Source organism: Protopterus annectens, chromosome 8.part0 (genome assembly GCF_019279795.1).
Source record: "Protopterus annectens isolate FY-2018-M chromosome 8.part0, PAN1.0, whole genome shotgun sequence".
In the NCBI taxonomy this organism is placed as follows: Eukaryota; Metazoa; Chordata; order Ceratodontiformes; family Protopteridae; genus Protopterus; species Protopterus annectens.
Window position 1 is genome coordinate 1,887,693,720 of NC_056741.1, and position 14,164 is coordinate 1,887,707,883.

Here is a 14,164-nt window from a genome sequence, read left to right on the forward strand (position 1 = left end):
GGAGAGGTTGAGGATTTCCATTGTACAGCTTGTTGTCATTTGGAGAGGTAGCTAGAGAACCAGACTATGGTGGAAGGAGAGAGGTTGAGAGAGGAGAGAGGTTGAGAGAGGAGAGTTGGTATAGGAGTAAGGGGTGGGAGATGGTGTCAAAAGCTTTGAATAGGTCTAGGAACAGGGTAGATATGAATTTACCAAAGTCATGTGCTTGGTTAATGGTCTCGAGAAAGGAAAGGAGAGCAGTCATGGTACTATGGCCAGAGCGAAAGCCATGTTGAATGGGGGTGAGAAGGTTATTGTTTGTTAGGTATGGCACCAGTTGTACATTTTTCCAGGATTTCAGATAGCGGGGAAAGGATGACAATAGGCCTGAAATTGATGGTGTCAGTGTTTTTACCTCCCCTATGGAGTGGGATGATGTATGTATGTCGCCAGATTGAAGGGACATAGGATTCTTGGATGGATCTGTTTATTAAGATGGAAAGGGGACAGGCAATGCTATCAGCAGATATTTTGAGGAAGGCTGATGGTATATTATTAGGTGTCTTGTGGCAAGGGTTCAGTTGTAGGAGTAGTTTTTTTTATTGTACTTGTGGAGATGGGTTTTAGGTTGAAGGGGGAGGAAGGAGATATGAGATCAGAGGGATGGGGGCAGGCGGGGTTGGTACTGGGAGGTGAGGGAAGGAGAAGGACAGTTTAACTATACAATCCACAAAGAATGAGTTGAATAGGGTGGCAGTTTCAGGATCGGTGAAGTTTGGGTTGGGACAGGGGTTATCTTTATTTCCTGGGTGGAGGAGGGAGGAGATGGTGCTCCAGAATTTTCTAGGGTTGGTTGAGTGTTCGTATTGAACTTTGGAGTATTGTGCTTTGTGGTCTCTAGTTATTAGTTTTTTTTTTTTTTTTATGGAGTTGCGGAGTTGTTTGAATTCAAGTAGGGAGTTAGGTTTTTTGTTTCTTTGGTATTGCTTCCATTTTTTGTCTCTTTGGAGCATGGTTAGTTTAGTTTCTTTTGATAGCCAGGGAGAGGCTTTAGCCTTGACACGTTTGGTTCTTAAAGGAGCACGGTTGTTGAGTAGGTTTAAGAACATTTCATTGAAGTAGGTGATGGCATTGTCGAGGGGCAGGGTAATTAGAGAGGTCCAGTCAGTAAGTTTTAGACATGGTTGAAGTAGGAGATGTTATGAGTTTGAATGTAGTGATGTTGCTTTCGAAGAGGAGAGGGGGTGACCATGAAGGCTGGCAGGTGTTCACTGAGAGAGTCTGGAAGGATTCCTGCATTTGAGATAAGGTTGGGATGGGATGTTAAGATCCAGTCAATGATGGTGCCATAGGGCCCATCTTTGTTTGGCCTGGTAGGAAAATGTATTAGTTAGGTGAAGCTGAAGAGGTTGACTATGTGAGATGGGCTTGAGAGTTTATAGTGACCCAGTTAATGTTCATGTCATCTAGGATATAGGTTTCATTTTAATGTTAGAGGAAAACCAGGAAAGAATATCTTCTATTATTGGGATATTATTGCCTGGGGTATATAGAGGGTGGCTATGCATATGGACTTGTGATTATTGATTTTTAATAGAGCTGTTGTTATTTTGGTGTTGGCGAAGTTTGGGATGTGATTGGTGTATGAGGTAACGATATATGAGGAGGAGTAGATTATGGCTACACCTCCACCTTTCTTGTTAAGTCTGTAATTGCAAATTATTTGGTAGCCTGGTGGAAGAATTTCATTGTCTTTTATGAAGGGTTTATGCCAGGTGTCTGAGACAGCTACTATGTCAGGGTGGTTGTGGGAAAGCCAGGCATGGCAGTTAGGGATTTTATTTTGAAGGCTTTGGGCATTGAATGTAATGAGGTAAATAGAATTGGGAGTTTGAAGGTGTGTGGGAGGAGAATTAGTGGTTTGTGTGGTGGCAGTGGGCCCGGGGTTGGGATGGATGTCACCGGAGAGTGAGAGGGAAATTCGTTGGAGAATGAGTATAAGGTAGTTTAATGTGGATGGAGAGTTTGAGCGGTGGTATGGAGTGGATTTGTTGGTATGAAGTTGGAGGGGTGTGTTATGTGAGGGTGGGATAGGTAGGATTTTGTGTTTGAATAGTAGGGTTGGGTTAGAAGAATGGAGTTCATGAGTTATGGAGGTGAAGGGTGGTGTGGAAGTATGTTCAAAAGTGGTTGTGTAGTGTGAAGGTGCGGTATGGAAGGGGTTAAGGAGTTGCGAGAGATAAGTAAGACAAGTGAAGGAGGTTAGCAGGGCTGTTAGGCTTAATAGATATATGGTAGGGGGCATTGTTTAGGTTGGGTGCGGAGTTTAAGAGTGGAATGTGTGTGGTGGGTGGGGTGTAATGTAATTGGATGGTAGGAGATGTGGAAGGAGTTGGGGATGAATAAATGTACGGAGCAGCAGAGGTGAGTGAAAAACTACCAGTGATTGCTAGTACAATGTAGGTAGCAGTTTTGCCAAATGTTTGTGTTATTTTTATGCCTTTAGCTGGAATTTTAAAAGTTTCAGTCCATTACAACATCTAAGCAGAAGCTTGAAGGTAACTGGCTAGTGGCTTGAGCATTGGACTGTTAGCTTAGGGAGAGGTGCTGCCAGATCCTTTGGATTGGAAAGAAGAAGTAGAGAAGCAGGGGTCTGTAACTGGTATAAACACTTAAAAGGAATCCACAAACAGAAAACAAAAGAGTACAGCTAACTAAGAGAGTTGACACTAGGGTAGTGACTAACTTATTGATAGCAGAGAGAGACAAAGAGGCAAGGTTTTTAACAAAGAGGTGAGTGTTGGGGGGGGGTTTCAGTGGTATGCAGGTAGCCTTTAAAGTAGACAAAGTAAGACTAATTTGTGGTATGAGCTTGGAACATACTTTAGTTTAAACTGGCTATGCAGTAGAGCACAGGTGTTATTCCAGGAGTTGGAGCAGTATCTGTAAAGAAGGTAGAAGTGGTCTGGAAGGGAAGACACTTTGCTCTAAAACCTAGGGAAAGAGGAGGGGAATCAGTGTGTTGAGTGTAAAAGCTAGGGAAAAACAAAAATAACAGAGGTACTATCAGCAACTGTTGATAACAGCTAGAGAGGAGTTAGTTGAGATAAAATATGAAACTAACTAAATAAATAAAAACATACATATCTTAGCTTTACAGATCAGAGCAGTAAAAATGTGAGACAGAAGTTCAGTGACACTTCCACTATAACACTTTAACATAAAAATGGTAAGCTATTATAGCAATAACCCACGCCTGGGTGTGGGTAATGCTGTATTTACCCATGGTTGGCGTGGTTTGGTCCCGAGGGCGAAGCCCGAGGGACCAAACATAGCCAACCATGGGTAAATACAGCATTACCCACACCCAGAAGTGGGTTATTGCTATTATACCATGACATTATTTAAGAAAAGAAACTATTACTTTTCTTAAATAATGGCATAGTATAATGCCTGTTTACTGCCCTTCCGCAGATGTCTGGCATCCGCGGCAGTTCTGATGTACTGCGCCTGCGCAGTACATCAGAGTTGAGCAAAAGCAACGGAGAAAGCAAGATCTCCGTTGCTTTTTACTGTTTTGCTATGTTAAATGGGTTTAACATAGCGAGACAGCTTTAAAATAAGCAACGGAGATGTCCGTTGCTTATTTTAAACTGCCTCGCTATGTTAAATCCATTTAACATAGCTAATAAAAAGCAACGGAGATCTTGCTTTCTCCGTTGCTTTTTAAAACCTGTCTCGCTATGTTAAATGGGTTTAGCATAGCGAGACAGCTTTAAAATAAGCAACGGAGATCTCCGTTGCTTATTTTAAAGCTGTCTCGCTATGTTAAACCCATTTAACATAGCAAGACAGTGTTTTAAAAGTAGAGTTATACTAATGGAAAAAAGTCCGGGCGACCGGACCTTTTTCCATTAGTATAACTCGATTTACAATGTGCACGCTGGCCAATCAGCGTGCACGTTTTGGGGGGGGGTCATGGTATAATAATCATGATGTCTTAGTGTTAAAACAACTACTACAATAACAATTTGCTCCCTCCTATGCGAATTTAAGCATGGGATTATTTGAGGTAGAATATGTGTATAGATCAAGGTTTTTTTGTCAGTATGTAAGGAAATACTATAGGTTTATTGACGACCTAATTTTTTTATGTAAAAGGGGTATGAATGAGATACAAAGTTTTGTAGATGAGCTTAATACCAATAGATTTGGTATAAAATTTGATGGGCTTATGATAGGAAAAAGTGTTCCATTTTTAGATGTAATAGTAGATATTAGTAAAGAAAATAAAATCTGTACAACTGTACATAGAAAATTTGAGAGTGGTACTCAGTATGTAATGGCCCAAAATTGCCATCCCCCTCATACAATCCGGGTATTATCCTATGGGGCGCTCATACGCATATATAGATTGTGCAATAATGAGGAAGATTTTTTATTAGAGCTTGAGAAAACTAATAATATGTTTAAAAATGGGATATAATACAGAAATATTGAATAAATGCTGGGAGAAATTTCTTAATCAGTATGTCTTAAAGACAAGGAAGGGATAAAACATAAGCATTATGATTGGAAATATACAAAATATAATCACAATGATTTGTATTTTGTTACCACATTTAGTTGTTTTAGTATACTGTTAGTTGATTTATTGAAATTTTACTGGGGCTATATTATGTCCTTAAAAGATTTAAATCTTAGGGGATATCCTATAATGTCATACAGAAGAGGAAGGAATTTGAGAGACTTTATAGTTAAGACCAGGTTTAGGCTTCCTTGTAACAAAGTGTCAAGAAGTTTGGTTAAATATGGTACAACACCATATGGCAGATGTAAAGCCTGCAAATATATTGTTGGGAGCTTTCATAAAATTAATGGTCGTGTTTTTCATCTCCAAGAAAGTTTTGGTTGTAATACAGAGGGCATTATTTATGCCCTGTGCTGCCCGTGCAACATCTTTTATATAGGGAAAAGCAAGAGACCATTTAAAGTCCGATTGTTAGAACATGTCAGGGATATTAATAATAAGAAAAAATAAGCCCAATAGCTATGCATTTTGAACAGATTCATGGAGGTAATAGTGAAGGTTTATGTGGATCTGTATTAGAGAAAGTGTATATTTCCCCATTTGAAGAATGTAATATTAAAAATGTACTGTTATATAAAGAATCTGTATACATTTTAAAGTTTGACACTTTAGCCCCTCGTGGGTTAAATGCTGAAATGAACTGGAGGTTTTTTATTTGATGTATATTTAATTGTTTTATTATCTTAGATGTTATGTGATCCTATCTCGCCTACATTCTGACTGATGGGTTCGGAGCCGATCCCTCGGCTCGGACTCGGCACGCTTATGCTATAGAGCGAGGCCTCTAATTGGCTGAGCTATCTTTATCCCAGGATGCACCACCACTAATCCCCCAGATCTCGTTTGCCGCTTACAGAGCTTGGACGTGGTCTCAACATTGGCTGGGCTAAGTACTATTTATTAGGCTTTTTCCTGTCAGTATTTGCTTCATTTAAACCCAAAAGCTGTTTTAACGGCTATTCTTTGTGTATGAGTGTTTTTGTGCAATTTGGTTGAAATTTTCGTGTTTTTTCTTGTCAGAGAAGGTTCCCGTTTAAGTTAGAGGGGCCTTCCCCTGTGGTTACTACTATCTTAGTGGTTGTGTGTGGGTCAAGTACCCGTTTAAGTTAGAGGGTCTTGACCCTCTTTTTTCTCCTTTTCTCTTTCTCTTTGAACAATCTTGTGTGTAAAAAAAAAAAAAAAAAGTTCTTTAGTTTAAATATTTAACTCTAATCTAGTGGCATATATAGTTTTGTTCTTGTGTGTCAAACCCTTCGTTGTTTAGTTGTGGTAATCTGTTTTTTTAGCCTGATTATGTCTAAAGAGCATAAACCCTCCGGGTTTAAAAAGTGCACGAGGTGTGGCTTCAAAATGTCCATAACGGACGACCACTCCTCGTGCGTCTATTGTCTAGGCGCTAAACATCTGCAAGAATCGTGCAGTGTATGCCATGCGTTTTCTTCCAGAGTCCTCCAGGAGAGGAAAAACAAATTAATCCTCAAAGGATTAATCAAGCCTTCCTTCGAGGAGGCTTTATCTTCCTCTCCTTCTAAAAAGAGGAAAGCGTCGGCTCCGACCAGTCAGTCGGAACCAACCGCTAAGAAAACTAAGCAGACTTCTCCATCGGCTCCACGGACTTCGGAGCCAAGGTCGGAACGGTCTGCCTCGATGCCTCCAGCCTCGACCCCTCTGGTTTTTGAGCCGAGGTCTGGGGCATCGAGAGGCGGGTCACCCTCATCGGCTCCACTGATATTGGAGCCGATAAGGGTCATCGGCTCAGACTCTTCCCCCTCGGAGCCGAAGTCCTTATCGGCACCGAGGGAAATTTCCTTGAAAGTTTCCTCGGAGCCGATAATTGTTGAGTCATTTCGGAGCCGGTCCCCGAGCCCTTCGGAGCCGATGGAGAAATCAGTTTGGGCCCGATCGGTATCCTCGAGATCATCCAGGATGTCTGATTCGGACATCGACAGGGTGCTCCTTCGACTCTTCCAGTCTCCGGTGTTCCAAAAGATGGTTTCGGCTCCAGCCCATTTGGCTTCGGAGCTGATGGTCCACTCCCCTACTGTATTTCCTCCTCCAACAGTTTCGGCACCGTTGGAGCAGGTGCTGGTGGAACCAGTGGAGGTGTTAGGGTCAGGCCCGACCCTTGCTCCGACTCCGGCTCTTGGGTCGGAGTTCAGTGCACGGACTTCTTCCTTCGGCCCTGTGGGGGAGGCTTCGGGATTGATGCTTTCTGTCCCAAGTCTCCCTCTTGGTGCGTCGGCGGTGGGAGTACCGTCCACTGTCGTGGCCATGGAGGGGGGACCCTCCCAGGATTCTGGTGGTCCCGCCTTCAGGGCTATGAGGAGTGCTTTAGCCAAATCTTCCTTGGCTACCTCCACAGTTTCCCCAGCTCCTTCCCTACATTTGGAGACTGGGTCGTTGGCAGTCCCCCTGTCCGTAGACAGCAGAGCCCCTGGGCCTCAGGTTACCCCCGCTGGGGTTTCTCCCCCTCCTGGAGGTCCTTCTGAAGCCTCTTCGGAAGAACCTCCCAGGAAGAGAACGTGCAAGAGGAAGCACGTTGACTCCCCTGATGAGTCTTTGACATCTGACACTGATCTCGATGATGCAGAGGGGTCCCCCAAGTCGTCCTCGGATGATGTCTCCTTTGCAGACATCCTGGAAGCCCTAAAACAACGAGGCGGCTGGCAGTCCAAACCTCCCTCTGCTGATGAGTCGGTGTTCCTGAAGGCCTTCGGGGCTCAGCCCTCCACCTCCTGGGTGTCTCCGCCCTTCGACAAGCTCTTGGATTTGATCTGTCGAAGGGCGTGGGAACACCCAGACTCTGTGGAACCGGTGCCCGCTCGTCCGAACAAATTTCTCTCGGCACCCCCGGATAGAGAGTTCCTTACGAAAGGTGTGGCTGTAGATGCTATGGTGGTGGCATCTGCTACCCAGCAAGATGTAGCAGAGGCTTCTACATCCGTCCATCCTCCTAATAAGGAGTCTAGGAGCATGGATCGGTACGGTAAGCGCACCCTTAGTTCAGCGGCCTTTACACTGAGGTCTTTGAACTACCTGACGCACTTTACGAGATTTCAGAGGGATCTGATTAAGGAGCTATCCGATACCCTCTTGGGTAACCTGCCTGAGGAGCTGGCCCAGACGGTTGGATCTCAGCTGGCTACAATGTCGTCCATTTCGAACTCGTCCATGAGGCTCATTTCGTATGCGGCCGAAGGGGCGAGTAGAGCGGCGGGTACAGGCATTGCTCTACGGAGACAAGCCTGGCTCCGCCTGTGTCATTTTGCGGAGGCCTTTAAGTCTTCATTTGCCGACGCCTTTGATGGGTCCTCCCTGTTTGGACCCAAGGTAAAAGACACACTTACCCGCTGTGAACAGGAGGGTAAGACTCTGACTGCCGTAGGGGCATGATTTTCCACTCCCTTTCGGCCTTATCCCAAGGCTAAAAGAGGAGGGAAAATGTGGTTCCGTAGATCTCAGAAGTCTTACCCCTCTCAGCAGGAAGGTTCCCCCTCCAGAGGCAGAGGAGGGGGAAATTCATCCGGAAGACGCCTTCCCAGGGGCGGCAGAGGCCCTCGCAACACTGGAGACCGCGAGTCCTTTCGTGGCTCTTCAGCTTTTCATAGTCCCTGAGGGATTGCCCAGCTGTGCTGCTCCGGAGCCAGTCGGGGGTCGTTTTTCGAAGCACCTGAAGGCCTGGGAAGGGATCACTCAGGACCGATGGGTGCTTCGGATTATCGCCGGAGGTTACTCCATCCCATCCCCCCCCCCCCCTCAGTCCAAAAAAAATCCCGGACCCGCCACCCAGTCAACGGGATACTGCAGCCTCAGAAATTTCAAAGCTGCTGCAAAAAGGAGTCATCCAACAGGTCCCCGCAGACCAGATCGGATTAGGCACTTACTCAAGATTCTTTTTGGCACCAAAAAAGACCGGGGACTTGAGGCCCATTTTGGACCTAAGCATCCTAAACTGTTCAGTCAGGAAGTCCAAGTTCTGAATGGTCACTCTACAAACCATTCTCCCATTGCTGGAGAAGGGTGTTTGGATGTGCTCCATAGATCTCAAGGACGCGTATTATCATATCAGAATACATCAAACATCCAGGAGACATCTGCGCTTCAGCCTAGGAGGCAGTCATTTTCAGTTCCGTGCGCTGCCCTTTGGTCTCACCACAGCCCCCAGGGTGTTCACCAAATGCTTGGCAGTAGTGACGGCTCACCTGAGAAGTCTAGGATTCCAGGTGTTTCCGTACCTAGACGACTGGCTCCTAACTGCCACCTCCAAGCATCTACTTCTGCGGAGCCTACAAGCCACTATATCACTGGGCAATTCCCTTGGAATCACCTTCGATTGGCCAAAGTCTGTGTTATGCCATCTCAAAGAATAAGATTCATAGGGGTAGAGATAGATTCAAACCAGATGCGAGTCTATCTACCTACAGACAGAATTCAAACCATTCAAAATCAAGTTCGAGCCTTACTCCCCAGGTCCAAAGCCCCAGCCAGAATGGTCCTGCAGCTATTGGGATCCATGTCTGCCACGGTTCTGCTAGTTCCCTTGGCAAGGTTGCACATGAGAATCCTCCAGTGGCTTCTTTCAACTCAGTGGTCCTTTCAGGAACTCCCTCTCAATCACCTCATATGGATCACAGAATCTTGCAAACGAGACCTTCGCTGGTGGCTAGTGTCCTCCAATTTGGATCAGGGACGACCCTTTGTTCTTCCTCCTCCGGTGGCCACTTTGACCACGGACGCCTCCCAGATGGGGTGGGGGGGGCATTCTCTGGGCAGGTCAGTCCAAGGCAAATGGCACCCGGAAGAGACTTCTCTTCACATCAACATCCTAGAAATGAGGGCAGTACTCCTGTCCCTTCAAGCCCTTCACGATTATCTCCCTCAGGGCGTAATTGCTGTTCACTCAGACAACATGTCAGTGGTCTGGTACCTGAACAAACAGGGAGGGACCAGATCCTATCCTCTTTGCAGAGAAGCCATGAGAGTTTGGGAATGGGCAGTCTCGACCAAACGCTTCCTAGTGGCTACTCACATACCGGGCAAGTCCAATGTCATAGCCGACAGATTGAGCAGAACCATCCTCTCTCCTCACGAATGGTCTCTGAATATGACAGTTGCAAGGCAGATTTTCAGCGAATGGGGAGTTCCGCGTTGCGACCTCTTCGCGACTCCTCTGAATGCGAAGTGCAAAGAATTTTTCTCCCTAACCCCGGCTCCGGGGAAGAGCCCCATAGATGCATTAGTCCATCCTTGGCCCACCGGCCTGCTTTATGCCTTCCCTCCAGTTCCTCTCCTCCCCAGGGTGATTCAAAAGGCATCTCTCTTAGGGAGCAGGATGATCTTAATTGCTCCTTACTGGCCTCGTCAAGTGTGGTTTCCCTATCTTCGGAAACATGCTCTGGAAGGTCCGTGGTTACTGGACCAGGTCCCAGACCTACTGATTCATCAGTCGGGACTATTACACCAGTCCCTACACACCTTAAAATTGACGGCCTGGCTCCTCCTCTTCCGACGATAGTCAGGAGTCATACACTGGATCCAGATGTTGTGCACATATTATCTTCAGCCCACAAGTCTGCTACAAAGAAACTGTATTCTAGCAAATGGAAAAGGTTTGCTATTTGGGCTCAACTCCGGGGCCTGGACCCCATTTCTACTCCCGTGGCAGAAGTACTAAAATTTCTGACCTCTCTTTTCAATCAAGGCTCTTCAGTTTCTACCATCAAAGTACAATTGGCAGCAATTTCTAATTTTCATGAATCCATAGACCCACCTTTAATGAGCAACAGATTGTGTAAGACCTTCTTGAAAGGTGCTGCTCTATTAAGACCTCCGATTTCTCGTCCTGCACCTCCATGGGATCTCGATATAGTGTTGCGTGCCTTGACTTCTTTTCCCTTTGAACCGGCAGCTACCTGTGATCTAAAGTTTCTATCATGGAAGACAGCCTTTCTAGTGGCGATTACTTCAGCCAGAAGGGTTTCAGAGCTTCAAGCTTTGTCAGTGAGACCCCCGTACTTGGTTTTTCATACAGACAGAGTATCCCTCAGGCCAAATCCTTCTTTTGTTCCTAAAGTTTGTTCTACTTTATGCTTGCAACAATCGTTAGAGCTTCCAGTTTTTTTCCCAAAATATTCTAATAAAGCGGAGTTTATATTCCACACACTAGATGTCCACAGACAGTTACGTTTTTATTTAGATAGGACCAAACAATCAAGGAAAACAGATCAGTTGTTTGTATCCTTTGCAGAAAACAAATTGGGCAACGCTGTCACAAAGGTCACTATTGCCAAATGGATCAGGGACTGTATTACTCAAGCTTATATTTATTCTAACAAAGAGCTTACCACCTCTGTCAAGGCTCATTCTACAAGGGCTATGGCTACTTCGGTAGCATTTCATTCTAAGCTTGCTATTGGTGACATTTGTGCTGCGGCTACATGGTCTTCCCCGCACACCTTCATTTCCCACTACAAATTAGATGTGGCATCTAGAGGACGAGCTTCATTTGGTTCCACAGTGCTCAGGAGCGTTTTCCAATGAGCCACCTGGGATTTAGGTGCTAGGGACGCTGTCCCATCAGTCAGAATGTAGGCGAGATAGGATCACATAACATCTTTTAGTTATGTACTCACCATAACTTAAGATGTTTGGGATCCATCTCACCTACATTCCTAATAACCCACCCTCCTTCCCCCTTCCTTGGAGATCAGAGGATATCAGAAGGTCCGAATCCTGTTGTTTCATCTTGAAACATCTAACAATGTTATATAAACAAGTTGTGCATGTGTGCATGAATGCGGACAAACAAGATCTGGGGGATTAGTGGTGGTGCATCCTGGGATAAAGATAGCTCAGCCAATTAGAGGCCTTGCTCTATAGCATAAGCGTGCCGAGTCGGAGCCGAGGGATCGGCTCCGAACCCATCAGTCAGAATGTAGGCGAGATGGATCCCAAACATCTGAAGTTATGGTGAGTACATAACTAAAAGTTAGTTAATTATCTGTTTAAGTGATGTATGTATTTAAGGCAGGTGTATTTTTTGAGATGTTATTACTCCTTGAAGACTGTCTTAGTCGGGACGTTAGAGAGAGAGAATAAAGCTCATTGGACTACTATCTGGTGTTTTTTTCTTTGTTGCTGGCATTCTGGTGTTTTTTTTCATTACAATAACAATGTCTGCTGTAGTTCTAGTAGTATACTTGTGTCATTTTGTAGTTTAAATAATCCGAGTAACTGAAATATGAGACTATAGCTAAACATAAGTTCTATATTTTAGCATTCATTGCCACTAGAATAACTCTTGAACTGTACAAGCCAGGTTAAACAGTTATAACAACTGACAGTCTCATGGCGACTGAACTTAGAATTAAAAAAACAATGAGCTAACCTTCCACTTACAAGGCTGCTACTAAAGTATTTGACATTCAGATCATCTCATAAAGCAGTCGCTGTGCAAGGTAAATGCCCAATAATGCAGTAATTACATTCTACAAACCCATCACCAGTTAAATCTGCTAAAGAAATCCAGAGAAATATGAACAACAATATCTACAGAAATATGGTAACAGTGTACAATATTACAATTGCTATTTGAGTAGAAATAATAGGTCCAAAGGCAGGTAAAGTAACCAGTTTTAATTTATGTACAGCTTTTACTTGTGTGGCATAAGACAACAACAATAGCTCAGCTAAGCTGCTGAACTTATACAATAGTTTGTTAAGGTGCTTACCAAAGTCCCACAAATAAGTTGCAGCAGAATACAAAGCCCTTCCAAGTGAGGTAAATGCAGTTTAAATGCTGAGTACAAGTGAAACACGGTTAAAAATCAGTAAATTAGGGATCTACACACCACTGAGATGAAGCCACAGACTATTAGGAAGAGGAAAAGATGGCACAGAAACACTAAGAGAGGGATATAAATGAACCAGAGGATTATGAGTGAGAGAAAGAGAGAGTGGGATGCATGGAAATGCAGTATATGCAGAGTGGGATAGACAGGAAGGTACAGGGGTGAGAGAAAGAGAGAGTAGTATGCAGGGAAATGTAGTATATGCAGAGTGGAATAGACAGGAAGGTATAGGGGTGAGAGAAAGAGAGAGTGGGATGCAGGAAAATGTAGTATATGCAGAGTGGAACAGACAGAAAGGTATAGGGGTGAGAGAAAGAGAGAGTGGGATGCAGGGAAATGTAGTATATGCAGAGTGGAATAGACAGGAAGGTATAGGGGTATTCTGGGCCAAGAAACAGCAGTCACCACGAAAAACAATCAGCAAGCCAGGAGGGCAACAGTAGGGAGTACACAGTGTGAGTCAGCAGGTAAGTAGAAGAGGTGGAGTGGTGTAGGCAGAGAGGGAAGAGATGTTATAATGAGGTATACACAAGAATTCGCAGTAAGATAAGAACAGTTAAAAGAAAACCACAAAGAGAAAACAAAAGAGTATAGCTAACTAAGAGACTTGGCACTAGAGTAGTGACTAACTTACTGATGGCAGAGAGAGAAAAAGGGGCAAGGTTTTTAACAAAGAGGTGAGTGTTGGGGGGTCTCAGTGGTATGCAGGTAGCCTTTACAATAGACAAAGTAAGACTAATTTGTGGTAGGAGCTTAGACCATACTGCAGTTTAAACTGGCTATGCAGTAGACCACAGGCATTATTCCAAGAATTGGAGCAGTATCTGTAAAGACGGTAGAAGCAGTCTAGAAGAGGACACTTTGCTCTTAAAACTTTAGTTTAAACTGGCTTATGCAGTAGAGCACAGGCGTTATTCCAGGAGTTGGAACAGTATCTGTAAAGAAGGTAGAAGCAGTTTGGAAGGGAAGACACTTTGATCTTAAAGCTTTAGTTCAAACTGGCTATGCAGTAGAGCACAGGTGTTATTCCAGGAGTTGGAGCAGTATCTGTAAAGAAGGTAGAAGCAGTCTGGAAGGGAAGACACTTTGCTCTTAAAACCAAAGTTCCATAAATAAGTTGCAGCAGAATACAAAGCCCTTCCAAGTGAGGTAAATACAGTTTAAATGCTGAGTACAAGCAGGGCCAGTGTTAGCATTTTGGGGGCCCCCAGCAAATGTCGAGTTGGGGGCCCCCTCGCCACTTCCAGTCTAAGTATCATCCTGTCACTGCCACTCCTTCCTTTTAGTTCATGCTGCAGGCTTTAGAAGTAGTACACACAGATTGACCTAGTTACAATGATGTTATTACAACAGGCCTACATACTGCACTATGTAGGCCCATCTCACAAAGGGACATTTACAGTTACTGGCATTTAGGTGTAATAATGATACATTACAACAACTCTATGTACAGGGCTGAACTAAATGTGCAATGGAGTCCCAGGCACTGTTTACTGTTTCAGACCAAGCAAAAAAAAAAAAAAAAACATCCTCTAGAGCTCCCATTTGTTTCCCCATGTTGAGCTTCGCACATTATGCACATTACATTTTTTCTTCCATTTCTCACATTTTACCTTTTTTCTTCAGCTTTTTCAAAAAGCTGTAACTTTATATATATGCTCTAAAGTGCTTTTTAATGTTTTTTCTTTTTACCCAATCATGGCTTGAACAGAAATTATGATTAAGGAAAGAAATTCAATGTTGT